Raw genomic sequence first — 19,482 nt, 5'->3', positions numbered from 1 at the left:
GTTGTGCATTAGTCTGTTTTGTTTGCCGTGTTTGCAGCTGGTTATCTTCCATTCTTGGGAATATTCACGCTGCATTTCAGAGAACAGAGTGCCATTTTGTAGATGTTATCATTACGGCCTTTTCGCCCGGAATTAGTGCTGCTGTTACAGTCACTACAAGGAAATGCTCTCCCACTCGTTTCTCTGATAAGCAGCTGCCTGGCGGCCCCAGGCTTCCCATGGTCTGCTCGCTGGATGGAGACATTTGCAGCAGGGGCTTCAAAGGGAGGCTAATAATGTGCACAGTTTTCAGAATTGTTATTTTCCCCCCAAACTCACTGAAGTTGTGAAAACCCTTACGAACAATGATTAGAGAAGTTGCAAAAACTCACAGACAAACGCAAGGCAAACTCAAAGCAGTTCTTTTCATCATTTTGGTGAAGAGATAAAGGGAGGGTCGCTCTTCTTCCCTGGCTCACGGCGAATCATATTCCGAAGCACAAGCACCCCATGTATTTGTGAAGTTACTGACTGACGGCTTTCTGTCAAGGAGAAAGCACAATTGCAATAAGTCAGAGAAAAACAGCGAGTGATTATCCCGCAGGTTACCAGTGAAAGGGAAATCATTCTTTAGCACGTAACCTATATTCCCTTCTTCGTTCAAAATTAAAGGAATATACAGGTTTATAAGATGTAATATGAAAAAGACTAATAAAAATATGTGATATAAATATATGATATGTATGTGCACATCTGTTAAGAGTATCAATTTATACACATGTATACACACATGCCCCTTCATAGGTACAGATATATAAACTGATGGAATTCAGAGGAGCAAAATATTTTGTTCAGATAAGAACATGAGAAGAGAGTTTTTTCTAAACATAGTTGAACCTCTTAGAAGAAAGAAATATTTTTCTTGAGGGACTTTCAGAATTTCATGATTTTGTTTAAATAACAGATGCAATAAAAACATTCCATGGTCTTTTGTAATGTCTTTTTTGCTCTTCGGGTCCCTGCTAGGAAGTGCATAAGACAGTAAATAACATCATAGTGTGTTTAACCAACAAATAAGCCCACAAACAGATGAGTGAAGGGGTCTGTGATCTGTTGGCCCCCATCAGTTTTCCCAGTAAGGGTTGGGCAGTTAGCCCCGGGGGCTCCCTATGTTGGGGGAGGAAGAGCAGGTGGTGTGGCTGAAGGGACAACGGGCTTTTGCCACGTGGTGGTGGCATCTCTGTGGTCTCCCTCCTTGGCTGAGGGGAGCCGGGACACACTCTCCCCGGCTCCGTCCAGGACAGCACACCTGAAGCTCACCCAAGAGGAACCTCACCCTGAAGGGAGAGACGACTGAGGGCATCCCATGCTGAGCAGTCTCTCTACCCCTCCAGGGTCCCAGAGCTGCCACAGAAGCAGCACAGAAGCCAGACGCTGACGAATCAGAAAGATAGTCCTTTACCGTCATCCATGTCACCCTTCTTAGATGAAAAGCCAGGCTCCCCGTCTGGCCGTGAGGATGAGAAAACTTGGAAGGGGAGGGAAAGGAAGCAAGATTTCTGCCGTCATATCTTAAACACCATGTTGCTAACTCTCCAGCAGGAAAGAGCATTGTTTCTACTTTTCTTATTGAGGAATAAAACCATCTTTTGAAATTACAGCCACTAAAGGTACATGGGGCTTAGAGCACAGGAAATGCCATGGTTCCTAACCGAATAAGAGCTAAGGAACTCTCCAGTTATTTTTTATTATTAGTATCTGCACATCAGAATGTGCGTATTAATGTTATTTGGTGAGACTGTTGTTGAGCAAAGAATATGCTGGAGAGATAGGATTGCTTTAATGCGAGGGACAGGCAGATGCGTATCAAATGTACATAAACATCTGAAGGCAGATAAGGAAATATTGGCCTTGCTTCAAATGAGATGGAAGCAAAGATAGGCAAGAATTATTTATCAGAAATGGAGTGGAAAAAGATCAGGGCCAGGTATGTAGAACCTCCAGGGTTTGTAGTTGCAAGCAAATGAACAGTAAAATTTTAGATGCAAGTTATTGAAATGTTGCTGTACTTGGTTAAATAAACAACTAATGAAAATACACGCGCGTTTAAAAGGTAAAGACGTTGTCCATCATTACCTACAAATAAAGAGTAATTGAGCGTATTTTGAGATTCTTTTTCCCTTTATAATTGTGAAGCAAGATTAATTTGAAAAGCAACCCTTATTTCTGCACTACTGGCCTTAAGCCCAGATGGTGGTATTCTTTTTCACCCAGAGCAAGAGAACACTTTTCTCTCTGCATAGAATGCAAAATATCTAAGGGGCAACTTGTCCTTACATTTAGGCATGACCCAGCTGCATTGGTTAAGAGATACCATATTTATAAAATATGACTACAATGTCTTTTGATGACATATTCAATATTTAAGTTGATGCCGGTTAAAATGTTTCTTAGAGCGTATTGACTTATATATATGTATATGTCTATCTCTCATATATACATAAATATATGCATAAATATGTCAGAAATAGACAAAAAATCATTCAAATATTGAAACCAGTTTCAACTTCCTAAACTTCCTAAAAATTAAGATTTTTAGTTCAGCTTTGGGGCAGAATTACGTTGTACTGAGAAAAGCACTTGAGTGTGCTCTTTAGTTACAGGACTTTACAAAGAGCGTGGGTACATTGCTCTCGAGGAAAACTGAAGTGACCATTGAGCTGACTGCACATGTTCCACTGGAGAAGCTGTCTGTTCTATTTGATAATAAAAATTGGGTACAGATCTAGCAGAGCTGCCTCATGCTTTTCAGCTTGAAGGAAAAGGTGTCTGTGCTATGTATGAATTTAGATTGTCCTAGTCTGTATGGTGCTGATTATTTTGTTGTATACTTGCTCAAAACCTGGAGGTCTGACCTTTACCACAAGCTGAAAAGAAGATTTGGGAAAGAAAGATCTGGGATAAGATTGGCCCAGTTGGACACTGGCTGGGTTGTGGATGCTCTGCGTGTGGAGCTCAAGATCGATGAACTTAGATCTATTTTGATTTTTGAGATATCCCTGGGGCTATATAACCACACCACTCTGCACCAAATGAGTGAATAGTCCCACTACTAAACATTTTTGGAAAAGATCTACCTGCAGATAAGACATAAGGACTTGAGAGGCAGGACTCAAACTGGAGTTAGGAGGAATGCTTTCCCTCTTTCTGGAACATCATAGGGTTAGGGCTTGGTCAATGGGAAGAGCAAGCCTGCTTGAAGGCATTTCCTATTGGCCTTGCCCTTTGGTCTAGAAAATGTGACCACTATAAGGCTCTCTGTGCTGCATTCCTTCCATTAGTTTTAAGCATCTGGAGAAGTCCACCTTGTTAAGAGAACATCTTCCAGACTTGGAACTGGGTACCACAGGGGAGGGTAACAGGTCTTCCCTTAAGCCGAGACAGGCATCACAGCTCAGCATCTCCCAGAAGATGAGATATCCCTGGAAGTTTCAGCAGAAGCAAGAGGGAGAGGGTGAGGAATTACAGGTGCTGCATGACATCATTCATTTATGTTCACCTGTTGCCTATTCTGTTTTACCCCCAACTGGAGTACTGCAGTTCAGTTATGGCACTAGCCATCTGGAATTAGCACAGACCCCCCAAGTTAAGGATTCAATCCTCCACAAGACTCCCCCACTGCAAATGCCAGGGCAAGTCCAGGGTTTCCTCAGGCCACTCATACTTCTGATGGACTCTCTACAAATTCAAGAGTTCTCTCAACACCCTCAAGTTGAATAATTCACTAGAATCAGTCACAGGACCCAACAAGCTACCATATGTATGATGATGGTTTTATGATAAAGGATGCTATTCAGGAACAGTCAAATGAAGGGACACATAGGATGAGGTTTGGGATGGTCCTGATCTTGTAACTTCCATGCATCCTTCTTGTGGAGTCTGGGTGTATCAACATACTCCCAGCACATCAATGTGTTCACCAGTCAGGAAACTCCACTGAGCATCAGTGTCCGAAGTTTTTATTGGGGTTTCATTGCATATGCATGATTCATGAAATTAATGGCCATATAACTGAACTCAATCTCCAGCCATCCTTCTCTCTCCAGAGTTTGGGTTGGCTTAAAATTCAAACCCTGTAACCAGAGGCTGGTATTTTAGGGGACTGGACTCCAATCTGAAGCTATCTAGGGACCTCTTTAGCAAAAACTCAGATATGATCATGAACAACAAAGCTCATGAATAAAAAAGGCATTTCTACCCCTCAGATAATTCCAAGGGCTGTAGAAGTTCCATGCAGGAACACAAGACAAAACCCGAAGTCCTTACTGTGAAGCATACCTCTTTCAGAATTGGGTAGGTTTGCTTGCTGGGGCTCTCTGCTCGTCTCCCAAGAGACTCACGGCCAGAGCCATTCAATTTGGAGAGACATATAACAAGGTTTGCAGTCACTTTGAGAGGAGACTTAGGCAAGCTGGATAATACTTAGGAAATGGAAGTTGTTTGTTTTTAAAGATTCTTCCTTCTTGGTTTTCACACTGGTATTACAAGAGGAGGCTTCTCCAGTCAAATGGAGTCTCCAAACGTGGGTATTAAGCCAAGTGTGCTACTCAAAGAAGTTTGGTGAGCACCCCGAGGACTGTCTATTATGTACGCTTCTAGTGTTCTTCCCGAGCTGGCTTTGATTCCCCGCGGGAGCCTTCCATGCCTCATGTCTGTGCTGCTCATGCACTGCAAGCAAGTAGAGCTCTGCATTGTGAGAGGAGAGGCAGCTGTGTAGAAAAGTCACAAGCCAAGAGAGCTGCAGATTATGTTTTTACAAATGTTTTTATGAACGAGATGTAAAGTTCAAAGAATTGCAGGAGTCCCACCAGTAAATTAATTTGAAAAGCTACAATATGAAAACTTCTTGACCAAGACATCTATTTTGTTCTTGTATTTACTCCTAACGCATGCTTCATAAAAATCAACAAATTTGGTCTACTACAAAACCTGCCTGCCATTCCCCAGATAAGAAGCAAATGCATCAAAGGGCCATTCAAACCAAAGCAGAAAATGACTATGCTCGTTAGAACTAAGAGAATGCAGAGTGGTGTTCGGGGACAGCCACACGTGGTACTGTATGTTGGGCAACCACTGGATGTACTGTTGGCTCAGTCTTTCTCTGGCTGATGAATGACGTTTCACTTCGAGGAACAAGACATATGGTACAGATGCTATCTCTGTGCACAGGAAGCCAGCAAAAAGTAGTTAAGTGATTTTCTAAGTTTACTCAGAAAGCCAGTAGCAGAATTGGGTCAAAAGTCCCATGTTTTATTATTATTACTGAAGCAGGAACACCTAGAAAAAAAGGGTTTGAAGGGTTAAGTACAAGGTCTTAAATTGATCATTTTTATCCTTTTGTTTACTTTTATGCCATTCTACCCTTTCTCCTGCTCTTTTGTGGATCACAAGTCAATTTATTAATGCCTAGGTGTTATGCTTTTCAGAACTGGTTCATAATCTCCATTCTTTTACTTAACTTTAGTTTACTCCTCAAAAAAAAACATCCTTTCTGGATACTCAAAGATTGAGATTGGAGGGGATTTTTAAAGTCCGTTGCCTAATGCCCATTGATTCTGTGGTGGGAGTGATTAGCTAACCTACGTGTGTTTCTGTAGTAACTTCTGATCCCTGGCTCTACTCTGTAGTACCTTTTTTTTCCCCTTTAACTTTCCTGAACAATGAAAAATTAATTGTTTCTTTTTAAGAGAAATTTAAAAATAATTTTGGAAAACAGAGGAAAAAGTTTTTGCATCTGCCTTCCTGGTTTAAGACTGTTATTTTCGCTTATTTTTCTCATTTCCTTATAACATATTGAATTAAATTTTATTTTATAAAGGGTGTTGTTAGGTCTGGATTTTTTAAAAAATCTGAAACATATTAAGTTCTTTAGATATTTAAGAGTGCATAATTACAAATGTATATCATTAAAGCAAAGCTATATTAATTAATACAAAGCTGCCCTAGGGTCTAGTAGACTTTGGAGGCTCAAGCAAAACTACTTACAGACTCCTTTCCTCCTTTGTCTAAACATGTTGATTTCTTTCTTCAATTTTAATTTTATAACAACACAAAGTACATTTTGGAAGCGTGCACAATTAGTTCACACAATGTAAGTCAAATTACTAAATAATAAAGAATACAGTAAGAAATAATTATAATAGTTGTGTTTCTATCATTAAGGCATATTTTTTTCTAGTAGTTTATATTATATAATACATAGTTGAAACCCAACAATTAGAATATTCATTTCCATTAAATGTTGGTTTTAAAAATAAATCTACTACTTTAAATCTAAACAAAATATTTGCATAAATGGAGAAAACTTAATTGAAATTTCTCTTAGGTTATATTTAGTCTAAGGAAGGGAAGATAAACCTAATTTTATGACTTATGTCACAGTACAGATTTTTAAAAGAAATTCAACTTGATCATTTCAAAGTATCTGGTTGTCATATTAGAGTTGATGTTATGGCCACAGCTACTACACACCACCATAAATACACACCACCGAGAATAACCGATGACACATGAAGTGATTTTCACAGCGTTAACTAAGCTGAACCAAAAAGATTTCCTAGTGGAAGTTTTAGGGCCTATTTAATGATTGGGTAAGCATAGGTTGCAGTAAGCACGCTGACATAAGATAAATGGGTGCTTTTAGAGGTTTCTCAGCCCCAGCACTATTGACATTTGGGGGTGGATAATTCTTTGTTGTGGGAGATTGCCCTGTGCATCACAGGATGCTTCACAGCTTCCCTGGCCCCTGCTCGCTAGACACCAGTAGCATCCCCTGACTCATTGTAAAGAACAAAAATGTCTCCAGCATTGCCAAATATTCCCTGAGGCAACAAAATCATCCCTAATTGAGAACCACTGGTTTAGAAGATGCTTGCAAATAGCTTTCATTCCACATTAAATATTTTAATGCCCCTCTATGTAGGATTTACTTTATTAATCGAATCAGCAAACACACTTCTCCCTAATATATGTGAAGCCCACTTAGCCTAGACTCTGAGTGAATTATCTCAAATTCCAAATTGATATAGTCTAAATTAATTCATTTTATTGTATAAACCTAATAAACATTGCATTAACCAGAGGTTCAGATAAGTTTATAATATTTTTAGGCCTCTATCAAACAGCTCTTATGAGTATCTCTTAGTCTAAACAGAGCTTTGCAAACCATTTTATAACTTGTACAACAAAGGGATATGAGGCAAATGTTAATTCTGTTGTGGTTCAGCGTGTTTACCCGCTGGTCAGTCTCGTCTATTATCAGATATAGTAATTGGCTAGCTTGAGTAGCTGTAATTTTTCCAACAAAAACTTAAACAGTTATTGTTGAGGGAATATCTTTAATAAAAGTGTTCTGGGAGCTCAGTGAAATATGTGTCATTTCTACTGAAATCAGCCAAGTGGTTGGAAGAAGTCGTGAGAATGTGAATGAAACTGGGAAAGGAATTGAGAAGAGTATGGGGACTGGCCACGTGAAGCACAGAAATCGTTGCTTTTCTCAGCTCCCCTTCTTCTCTGATGTCCAGAACAAGGGCCTGAGCTCATCCCTCTGTTTCCCGGCTGTAATTACTTCGTCCTGTTCTGTGAAGAGCTTCACTGCCCTCTGTTCTTCAAGCAACTCTACACTTTTGTCTTTGCGTTCCATGCCAACAAAGGTCCAAAAGATCCTTCTCTGCCTGTGCTGTTTTCTGTAACCTGTTTACTGTGCCCCCTTTCCAACTTCCCCTCTTACTAGCCCTAACATTGTCAACATTCAAACTTCAAAAGCAAAGAGCTACTTGCTCATTTTTCAGTTGATCTTTTTGACTTTATAGCGATAACTAGAACGCCTCAAAACCACTCATTCCTCAGCTCCGGTCTTTGGTAAGTCACGGTGTAATAGGACTGGACTAGACTCTAGGGATCACCAACTTTCCACAGAGCCTTTAAGCAACAGGCTCAAAGTCAAAAAGACCTGAAATCAAATCCCACCTCCATTTTACATTACGGGAGTGACATTGAATGGGTTCTTAAATTTGCCCAGTCCTGACATAACTCTTTTAAATGGTAAGAGGAGAGTCTACCTTATAGGAACATATGAGATAATGTATTGAATTTTCTGAGACATAGCTCATAATTAATACATATTTATTCCCCTCTCATTATTCCCATCGGAGTAAACACTACAATAAATATCTGTAAGTGGGATTCCTTATCCACATTACAGCAACTTGATTTTATTTAAAATTGTTTGATTAAGTAATATATTCCCTGATTAAAAATCAAACACTACAAAACATAGTCAGTGAAAAGTAAACTTTTCCATAAACAACTACTAATGTCAGTTTTTTATGTGTGTGTGTGTAAGCAATTAGAGGTAGCCTGTGTACATACAAATGCACCCCCAAGCACATATTTCTGTTTGACACAGGTTGTAGCATTCTATGCATACCATCCTGAATCTTGAATTTAATGTGAAACATATTTCTGCATTTCAAGATCCTTGTGTTACCGCCACGAGAACCTGTGTATCTATTTATCTCGTCTACATATCTGTTTATTTATTTTTCTCTATCTGATTATCCATCTATGTTTCTCACTGCCTTTAAACCTATATTTCTTCATCACTGACTTTCTTAATCTTAGTTCCCCAAAATGAGTACTATATTCAAAAATACAAACCACTATGGATCTCTCATCTAATTTCCCTATGTTTCTGATGTAACAATATAGCTTTTAAATATAATATTTTACTTAAATAGTGCCTACACAAATCTGACTTTTTAAAACAATACTTTGTTCATAACAATCTTATACTAAGATTATTGAAACCATCAATAATTGGCCTAAAATCACTCTTGAATTCAGGTGGAAGATTCTTTAATATTTAAAATTAAATTTTAGTTCATTATAAATTGAGTTTGATATGCTACCATGCAAAGACTCATTTCACCTTCCTAATAATAATAACAATGATGAGAACAATCAGCAGTAATCCAGCTGGCAGCAGTCTGCTTGCAATCATAAACTAGAATAGGGAAGTCAATTGAAATTCCCAGTGATTTCATCGTTCTGGGATAGCGGAGGTTCCAGAGCTTTTTGAAAGTGGCCCTTCTTAAAATTATGTACTCTCTATGGTACATTAAATAAGATTTTCCTTTGGAGAGGTGACAATGATTATGAAAAGTTGCCTATGGGCCTTGGGGGCAGAAATGATTTTTTGAGAATATGTTTTCTTTTAAATTAATTGACTTCGTATCTTAAATTATCTACAGTAAGACTAAGCTTTAGTTTGTTGCTTCAACTGCCTTTGCCTGTTTTTAAATTGATTCTTACTCAACTCATGGTGAGAAAAGGAAATTTCCCCAGATAAACTGGAGAATGTTCCATTTTTCAAATCTTTAATCTAGAGCAAAGGTTTACGAAATGAGGTATAAGGTTTATTAAAGTAAACATCTGAGGGTTTTGTGAAATATTGCAGTGTACATGCAGACCTTTCTTCCCAAAGGGGGATCCAAAGCTTTCAACAATTCTTGAAGAGGATTCATGGAAAAAAAAAATAAAAAATCACTGTTCTCAGTCAAGAATCTTCCCTAGAGAAGAGAATGAAAGAGAAAAAGTGGTTCAAAGTTCTACCCATAATTCTAGGAGAGATTGAAAAGAAGATTTCTTATGAATGTAAACAGATTCTTACGAATGCTGTGGAGAATAGCCGTTTTCTCCTTAGATGGAGACTGTGATGGCTAGTATTATGTGTCAACTTGACTAGGCTATAGTACCAATGACAATTGGTGTTGCTATGAAAGTATTTTGTAGATATGGTTAACATCTACCATCAGTTGACTTTAAAGGAGCTTATCCTCCGTTAAATGGGTGGGTCTCATTCAATCAGCTGAAGGCCTTAATAGCAGAAAAATGAGGTTTACCAGAGAAGAAAACAATCTGTCTCAAGACTGTACCATCAACTCCTGCCTGAGTTTCAAGCCTCAGCCTGCCTTACAGATTTCAGACTTTCCAGCTCCAGCTTATTTTTAAAAATAAATCATAAATATGTTAAATATATATAGTTATTTATTTCAATTCTTGTTTCTCTGGAGAATTCATCCTAATCTAATGCATCTGAGATAGGGGCTAATATTAGAAATGAAAATAGTAACAGCAAGGATCATTACATTAGGTGAGAAATCTCTTTCAGAATTCTAGCAGTGCCAGGGTCTTAAAGAAAATGATGGGGTCGGTGAGGGGGGATAAGTTGTCTAGAGCAGAACGGAGGCATCTCCTGAATAGGTGTTTAGAAATAGCTCCAAATCCTTGCTGGACTGAAAACAAAGGAAACACTGGCCATTGAGAAGACATCAGAGGATCCCAACTGAGAAAGTGTTCCAAACTGGAAAGCGTCAGACAGCAGGGGTAACAGTGAAACATGGCTTCAGAGTTCCAGGGCCCAGAGGATTCCAACCTCAGCTCTCATGACTATGCAAGATTCAGGGCCTCATCCACCTTGTTCTCCAAGCATCATGGGACGTCACGATGCTCCTTGTTGTGCAATGAACATTGTACACCTAACAGAGTTTAATATACTAATATATTATTTTCTCATAATTCTAAAATATTATATCAGACTATGACAAGCCTGGAAGAACATATTTCCTTTTCATTTGTGTGGCAGAAAGTTGTCAATCAAGTTAAGTTTGTACAAGCTAGGGAGAGGAACAGAGAAGTATGTTTTCAACTATAAAAAAAAAGAACTCGCCATATCATGTATACAGGTACTGCATATTCTTGGTACCTGGCTCACAAATGATGCTCAGGACAAGCAATACAGCTGAGAAAGGCCACAAAACACATCTTGGAAAGATCCAGTATATTTGCACCACATTTGTACTTTCTTCTTTGTACACCAAAGCCTCTTTATTTTGCAACTTTTTTTTTTTTTCCTAATTAACAGTGTCCTGGCAGTCCTGTAAGGAAGTCCAGTTGGAAGGATGTCAAAAAACTGCCATGACCATTTCTTAATGTCAGGCACAAGCCAAAAGTGAAATTCAATGTGTTACTTGAATTAGTTTTGTTTAATGTTTGGGATATGATTTGATTTTCTGCTTTAATTTTTATAAGCTTCAATTTTGCTTCTTAAGTCAAAAAAAGAGGAAGGGGTACAAAGAGGTCACTACAGGGAAAGTTTTTTTTCCAAGCTGTCATCGGTGAGTTTTTGTTTATTCACCGCGGGAGGGCTTTAATAACCGCGCTGCTTTGTTGATCGCATGACCGTGCTTGCACTGGTCTTGCTTCTGAATACCTAGGCAAGGCTCTCTCATCTTACCCACACATCGCTCAACCTTGGACCAGTGCCAAATTCCCCACCTTCATGAATGATTAACTCATGTAGCCTGTTGCTAATAATGTGTGCACTTGATGGCAGATGATATTTATTTTGGACAGGGTGAATACAGAATTTGGATGTTTGATCAGGGCAGAGTGGTACACAGCCTGTGCGGGAACACTTTCCAGGGAAAAGATCACGGTCCATATCCTCAGGTTGCCCCTCATCTCCCCTTTGCGCTGTCATATGAAGAGACTTCTCAGTTCACTTTATCACTCACAAGTTACCTCCAGCTTAGCCTTGTCATTGTGATTCGTCACACTTAGACTCTGTCCTTTTATGTGCTGTATCTCACTGAAGTCTCCACACACCAGGCTGGTGCCCCAGGGTATACGCCTACAACAAAGATCTCAAGCATAGTTTAAAAGGAAACACCATAAAAGAGAAAAATAACGGTCACAGTTGCTACTAGAGGCCAGTTCCCACAAACCTGGCAGGTTTTCTAACTTCAACCATCGCTGAATTACAAGGGCAGCTATCAGCCCAGCAGTTCTGGGTATGATTATGTGTAGTCACACTATGGCGTTATCTTTTTCTTCTTCTTCTTTAGTGGCAGAGCCCTCCTACTTAACCTTCTCAACTAAGAAACAGGAAGAACACAGTTTCTTTGTCTTCCCTTAGCTCACTAGTGAAATCTCTGAAGAGCAGATGGAGCAGGCTGCCGGGCTGCCGGAAGGAGCACTGATTCTGCCCGTGGCCGTGCTGTGGGGCCACGTTACCCATCTGGCAGATTCCCACATCTCAGCTGTCAGTAACGCCATTCTCTTCAAGTCTGCCTGTATCCAAGCTGCAGGACTCTTGAGTGTGTGCCCTGCAACTGTCCAGGATTCACCTTGGGAACAGGTTAGAAACTCACCTCCCCAGAAGCCCAAACCTGGAGACTCAAAGTCAGTCGGTCTGGTCTGGGTGGTGAGTCTGCAGCCAACAAGCATCACAGGTGATACTGCCTCCCCACCTGGCTTGGCAGTACCGGGTTCATATTAGCGTGTTTCCTCAGAGCACGAGACTGGAAATGTGCAGGTACAGCAACACCAAGCGACAGATTCAGGTGGGCAGCAGGAGGGGCAGGAAGGAGACTTTCATGCACAGAGTACTGAAAATGTGCTGAGGGATGTGCTGGGCGCTTTGTCCTCAAAGTCACGTGCGATTTTTATAATATGCTTAGGCTTGGACTTTACTAGTCCATTTTAATGATGGGGACATTTTTTTCTGCTCTTGTTTTGTCTACCTGAATTAGGGGTGAGATGAGTTTGTAAGGGCTTTCCCCTAATTTTTCCTATTGTGTCCACTTAGCTGTAAAAATTTAGACAATAGATTGGCATGGTGTCCACAGTATCACTGTGTGTGTGTATTTTTTTTGAGAAGATGGTTTATTGCACGTGTATTATTACTTTCATATTAATGACATCATGAATTACACACATTTAGGAATTTAAAACAACTCAGATTTATTTTCTCACAGTTCTGTGGGTCAGAAGTCTGGGTACACTTGACTGATTCCTCTGCTTTGAGACTCACAAGGTCAAAGACGAAGTGTCGGCCAACCTGGGCTCTTGTCTGGAGGCCCTTAAAACAGGGATGGGGAGATGTTCTTATAAGCAGAGCTCAGATCCTATTTGCTGGGGGCTGAGGTCCTTATTTCCTTGCTGGCTGTCAGTCAGGATCCTCTTTCAGCTCCTAAAAGCACTAGACTTCTTGTCCTATTGTCCTCTCCACCTCAGGACAGCAAAAGTGAGTCATGTTCATGGTTTGAATCTCAGTCTTTCTGTTCTGCTGCATCCCTTCTGCATCCAGCTAAAGATTCTCTGCTTTGAAGGGCTCATGTAGTTAGACTGGACCCACACAGCATAATCTTCCTATCTTAAGGTCAGCAGATGGGTAACCTTCTTTACATATGCAAAACTCCTCCTGACATATAATGTAACTTGATCTGGTTGTGACCCGGAGAGCAAAGACCATGGTGAACCAAACCTCTGCCTGCTGTAACACAGAAAAACTTTTTCTATCAAGACTCTCTTCCACTGATAACTTCAGGAAATCACATCAGTACCCTTAACAAACAAGTAAAGAGTAAGTGCAGTGGGGATTTTCTGGTGCCTGGCTCATATTAGATATTTTCATAAATGTATGTTTTATTTTTCTAATTGAACAAATAGTACATATTAACTTAGGAAGCTAGAGTCTGCTGAAGAATAAAAAGTGGTGGGGGAAGGGTATAGCTCAGTGGTAGAGCACATGCTTATCAAGCACAAGGTCCTGGGTTCAACCCCCAGTACCGCCACTTAAAAAAAAATTTTTTTTTAAATTTTAAAAATAAAGAGAATTAACTAAGTAGAGTTCTTACAGGTCAACTTCTTGCATGTTTCTCATCACTATGCTTATGAAATACTCTGATGTTCTTTCAAGTATATTTTCAAAGAGAGTAGAACAGGTAGAGAACTGTCTTCCTAATGGCCTTCGGAGACACTTTCTCCTGGCTTCCTTCTGCCTCTCCCCTTTCTCTTTCTTTAACCCCTTAAATCCAGGAGCTGTATTCAGGTAGGGATGAAAATAAAATCTTGTTTTCTTTCACTGGAGGAATGAAGGTCCTTTGGAAAGTAGCACAGGGTGGGGCTTGGAGAACGGATGGATGGTGAACAGATGCAGTCCACCAATTAGCTCTGGGAGTTCAAGGGACTGCAAAAGTTTCAGATTGAGAAGGAGGCTGTAGGAAAGTACCAATGGGAGCCTGGAGGAGGAGAGAATTGCAGGACGGGTTACATGGCAGTGTGACAGCCATTGAGGGGAAGGGGAGAGAGAGGCAGACAGACATCCCCTCGGGCTTCACTGCTTTTGTCTAGGTTCAGCCTCACTTACTCAAACACATGACTCATCACTTTGAAGCCATAAATCTAGGTGGAAACTTCAAAAGCATCCAAAGCATCCAAAAAGCACATTCTGAATCATCCTTCCAAATTAATTAGTATTGAGAAAATTGATGAAGGGATGACAGGCTTCAGGAACACTTTCCCAACCCCCCTTTTGTGTTTTGGCTGTACTCTCTCCTCAAGCATCAGCCTTCAGGGACAACCTTCCTTGCCTGCATTGACTCACTTCAGATGCTTTCACTCAGTCTGATAAACATCTGCGCATTTGCCTGGTGGCTGGCGTAGCTCTCTTCTGCCCATGGCTGGGCGTAGGGAAATTTCATATTCAAATGAATCACAACCATTTTCATATTTGAGTGACTGATGCAATTGTATCCTGAATCAGCTATTTAGAACCACATCTCCATGTGCTATCAATGTTCAGTGGCCTGGGGACAGTGGTTTGGATTTTATATCTGATTTAGTATTCATTTCTCAGGATAAACTGGGCTTGAAACTTGATGGTAAGACTTTAAGCAACTCTTTAACCAATGGTCTCTCATTTTACTGTTTTCAATAGTGTACTCTCAAGTTCAAGGTCTGTGAGGAGTTACATTGCTTGGTTCAGCAACCACTAGAGATGAGGGCAAAGGTAAATGTGTAATAAAAGGATGTGATGATGATTATAAATATTGGAATACCTGTGAGCAGAAGGGTTACACAAAAATTCCTCTCATCCAGGGACTTTGCACATATGCAGGCAGATAATGAGCATTTGGGGTCATCTAGTCACATGTGCATACACAGAACACATATATTTTCCCTTATTTTTATTTTCAAAATAGATGCAAAAGTAAAGTCCTTATAAACTGAGGTGGTAGTGATGGGGAAATGTTTTTAATATATGGTTTTACCTTGAACATTTTATTTTTTTCCAACTGGCAATACAAATCTACTCCATTTTCATTTCTTTAGTGGGGAAAGGCTTATTAGAAAAAAAAATGGATAATGGCAAAACTAAGGAAAGCAATTAGCTTTGTATAAAACACAATGTACCGTAGTAGTGTATGCAAACTCTAAATAGGGCTTTTTAGTTCAGAGCAACCAAAACACTTCTGCCAACCTAAAAATAACTTCCTTCTCATTACTTTGAGCCCACAGTCAACAACACCTAGAAGGACAAGAAAAAACAGCCCATAAATGGTTTCATAGATGTCCTGCAGAGAGGTTGAATTGTATGTTTTTAATTATATGCATTAATGTCTCCAAGAAAAAAGTGCCCAATAACAATGCTTTCTTAAAGGTAATAATACTCCAAAATAAGCTCCAAAATAATCATTTAACTGCATATTATCTAGGAGGCCTTTGAAGCAGTGGAACATTCTCTGATTATCTGGCGAATACTTTTAGAACACATGCGCACTTTATCCTGGGTATGTGGTGAAGACGGTGTACCTGTATCTTCAGCACATGTGTACGTGGTCTAACTAAGGGGAAATATTCCAGCATAATGTGTGACACTTAAACACACGGACAAAGGATCATTCTCACATATTGGAGAATGAGTAAGGCCCACTTGTAATTTAAGCGCCACCTGTAAGTCCATTGATAGTATAAATGTTTCTCAGGCCTGCCCCACCCACCTGTTTTCAACACAGAATACCATTAAGGTTTCATTCCTTCAGAATCATTTTCTTTGCTTTGCCCTAAATCCAGCAGCAGTTTAGAACAATCCTTTGAGAACTTACTCATCATTGTCATTTTAATGGAATACGTCTGTGCATCACTTCCCATACTGAAAGCTGGCTAATGCGCCCAGCTCGGGGTGGGGGTGGTCATATTTTAGAGGGGAGTGGGCAGTTGAGGAAGTCAAGAGCATAAGGAACTGGCAGGCCTGGATGGTGTACCACCGGTTTATTCTGGCAAACTGCAAGCTCTGTAACGGCACTTGGCCCCCGAGGGACAGGAAAGGAGCCAGAAAAAAGAACAGACTATCAAAGGGGGAGAAGAAAGTCTTTCAACTCCTTCCAAATTCTACCTGGTCATAGCCCCTCCCAGATTGCTCAGAGTCACATCCCCATTTCCTGATAAGCCATATATAAAATCTAATTGTGCTGCAGTGTAATGCAAAATACCATTATTTTGATTCAGTAGGAAGAGATACTTTTTTTTTTTAAACAGCATAGTTTCTGTCACTTTCTTAAGCACAGTGCTCCGCGTGCTGCACACGCCCCACAGTGGAGCACAGCTCGTCATCCCTCAACGCACAGCAATAGGACACTCTTGATGGTGCATTTTATTTTGTAACAGAAACTACCTTAATCCTTTGGCATCTTTATCAGGTTTAAAATTTTCCTGTCTCCATCCAAATGTGGAAAACCTCTGAATTTCATTATTTCTCTATCATGGAACAAAACTTTGTAAAACTCCCCAGTTCCACTGATGAAAACAAAATCTTTTCATTTACTCATTCAAGGAATGCTATTCTATTTAAATTTAAAAGGGTGCCATCATGGGAGACCCGGTCTCTTCAGGCACAGGATTCCTTACTCTCACCTTCCCTTCCAAGCTGATGCATAGGTGCTGGACAGAATGTCATGACAGCGGTCTGCATGTGGTTGGTCAGGGAAGACCCTGAAAGAAAAAAACTTCGAAATGGGCAAAAACTATTACTGGGTGTCTGTCCCATCTAGTCTAGCACACCCTGCTGTGTTATGTGATTCTGTAACACTCTCCCCCTCCACCTTCAACTTAGTCGACAACTCTGTAAGTTGTGGGACAGCGACAGCAGTGTGAATGGCTCTTGTCCATAGTACTGCAGATTAATTTTGTTTGGTGGAATGCAATTGATTACTGCCCTGATATTGAAGAGTTTGGCATTTATTGTAAATTCATTTCACTATTCCCTGATTACTTAAATAAGTGTATGCTCTTTGAATTCTTCTTTCGAACATTTGTAAAATGTTTCCTATTCCTTCATTAACAAGTTAAATAAAATATTTGACATGCATTTTATGTGTGCATGAGAGCCATGATTTTCTCCCTGACAAGCCATCCTCTGATGGCCTCCACTGACTTCTGCTTTAGGTGTGACTGCTCTTCCCTGGCCTTGATGCATTTACTGCTCAGGTGCTCTGTGATGTTATGACTAGAGGTCTGTCTGTCTTCTTAACATGATTAGGGTGCAGGGTCCCCCTTTTGCTGACTCTCACCTCTATTCTCACTGGTAATGAACCCTCCAGCTAGTCCCTGGATTATTACTGTTAATTTACCTCCTGCCATGAAAGTCTCATGGAATATTGGTAAATCTAAATATTACCTTCCACTCCCCTACTGGAGGCACACAAGACTTACTCAGTGCCTACATCCTACAGGGAAGGAGCATCAGCTTCTGATATTTGTTCTGCTTTAACTCATTTTACTGCCGTTCTTACCCTATTCACCTGTGTGGATGCTCTCTAAGACGATTTCACATTCAAGTTCCAAATGGACCTGCAGTGAGAAGACTCTACTTTCTTCTGAAATTGCCCATTTTCCTGTGTGTGCATGTGCGTGTGCGTGTGTGTGTGTGTGTTTATGTTTTCCTTTTAGGGTCAATCTCTCTGAAGGACTCTAGCAGCCTTTTCACCCAACTCTTCTTTTTCCAGATCTTTCCTCACACACAGCACAGTTCCACCACTCCCACCCTGAGCTCTGAAGGCACTTTGACTTCCTTTCAAGTAGGTAGAAACTTTCCTTTTTGAGTTTCTCCATTTCTATGTTCAGTGACCCATGCTTCTAATATGTAAAAGATGCTCTTGGAATGTAGACAATATCCTCTCTCCTGACAAATATACACAAATACTTAACAATCATCATTTCACTGCAGATTGAAAAACGGCCAGTTTTGAAAGTCAAGGTTGAAAAACTGATACCTTCATCTAAGGTGGTACTGATCTTCTCCTAGCCTGGATACAAGAAGTACTACATTGAAATAAACCAGCTTCTTCTTCTTCTTCTTCTTCTTCTTCCTCTTCTTCTTCTTCTTATTATTATTATTTACTGACATATAGTCAGTTTACAATGTGTCAACTTCTGGTGTACAGCATAATGTTTCAGTCATACATATACATACTTATATTCATTTTCATATTCTTTTTCATTATAGCTTACTACAAGATATTGAATATAGTTCCTTGTGCTATACAAAAGAAGCTTGATGTTTATCTATTTTATACAGAATAGTTAATATTTGCAAATCTCAAACTCCCAATTTATCTTTTCTCACTCCCTCTCCCCCTAATAAACATGTTTGTTTACTATGTCTGTGAGTCTGTTTCTGTTTTGTAAATAAGTTCATTAGTGTCTTCTTTTTTCTTTTTTTAGAGTCCACATATTAGTTATATTATATAGTATTTTTCTTTCTCTTTCTGGCTTACTTCACTTAGAATGACGATCTCCAGATCCATCCATGTTGCTGCAAATGACATTATTTTATTCTTTTTTATGGTTGAGTAGTATTCCATTGTATAAATATACCACAGCTTCTTTATCCAGTCATCTGTCATTGGACATTTAGGTTGTTTCCATGTCTTGGCTATTGTAAACAGTGCTGCTATGAACATTGGGGTGCATACATCTATTTGAATTAAAGTTCCCTCTGGATATATGCTCAGGAGTTGGGATTGCTTGATCATATGGTAAGTCTATTTTTAATTTTTTGAGGACTCTCCTTACTGTTTCCCATAATGGCTGCACCAAACCAGCTTACTTTTAACAAACAATGGTTCAGGGAGTATCTTAAACATACAGTGTCTCTTTTAAACCTAATAACATGTCTATAGTAAAAGTATTACTTATTCCCATTTTCACATGTTAGAAAATAAAGAGACAGATATTATGTAGTTTGCCTGAACTAATAAGGCTAGAGTTACTAAATGGCAGTGCTGAAATCTGAATGCAGAGCTACTGAACTTTTCCACAAGGGCTGCATTTCCTAGTTTAATAGAAAATACAATGAAATGATAATATCCATTTGTATTTGTCTATGCAACTCTCCTGTGCTGCAGTGATTAGAATAACGACCCCTCCGTATCCTAGTCCTTAGTACCTGTGAATATTCTACATGTTACGTGGCAAAGGGTCAGGGGAGCTTACATTTTATGCAGAATTAAGGATGCTAATCATTTAACTTCAAAATAAGAACATTATCTTGGATTATCCTGATGGGGGGTTCAGTGTAATCACATGAGCCGTTGAATT

The 19,482-nt window shown here is 39.6% G+C and overlaps 1 non-coding gene across 1 annotated transcript; it reads left to right on the top strand.

Moving 5' to 3' along the window:
- Nucleotides 1-13,606: 13,606 nt before the first annotated feature.
- On the top strand, nucleotides 13,607-13,676 carry TRNAD-AUC (transfer RNA aspartic acid (anticodon AUC)). The gene has a single exon. It is a non-coding gene; the product is annotated as a tRNA-Asp (tRNA).
- Nucleotides 13,677-19,482: the final 5,806 nt, after the last annotated feature.

Source organism: Camelus bactrianus, chromosome 5 (assembly GCF_048773025.1).
Source record: "Camelus bactrianus isolate YW-2024 breed Bactrian camel chromosome 5, ASM4877302v1, whole genome shotgun sequence".
NCBI lineage: Eukaryota > Metazoa > Chordata > Mammalia > Artiodactyla > Camelidae > Camelus > Camelus bactrianus.
The sequence above is the reverse complement of the archived record's forward strand: the minus strand, read 5'-3'. Positions and strand labels throughout refer to the sequence as shown.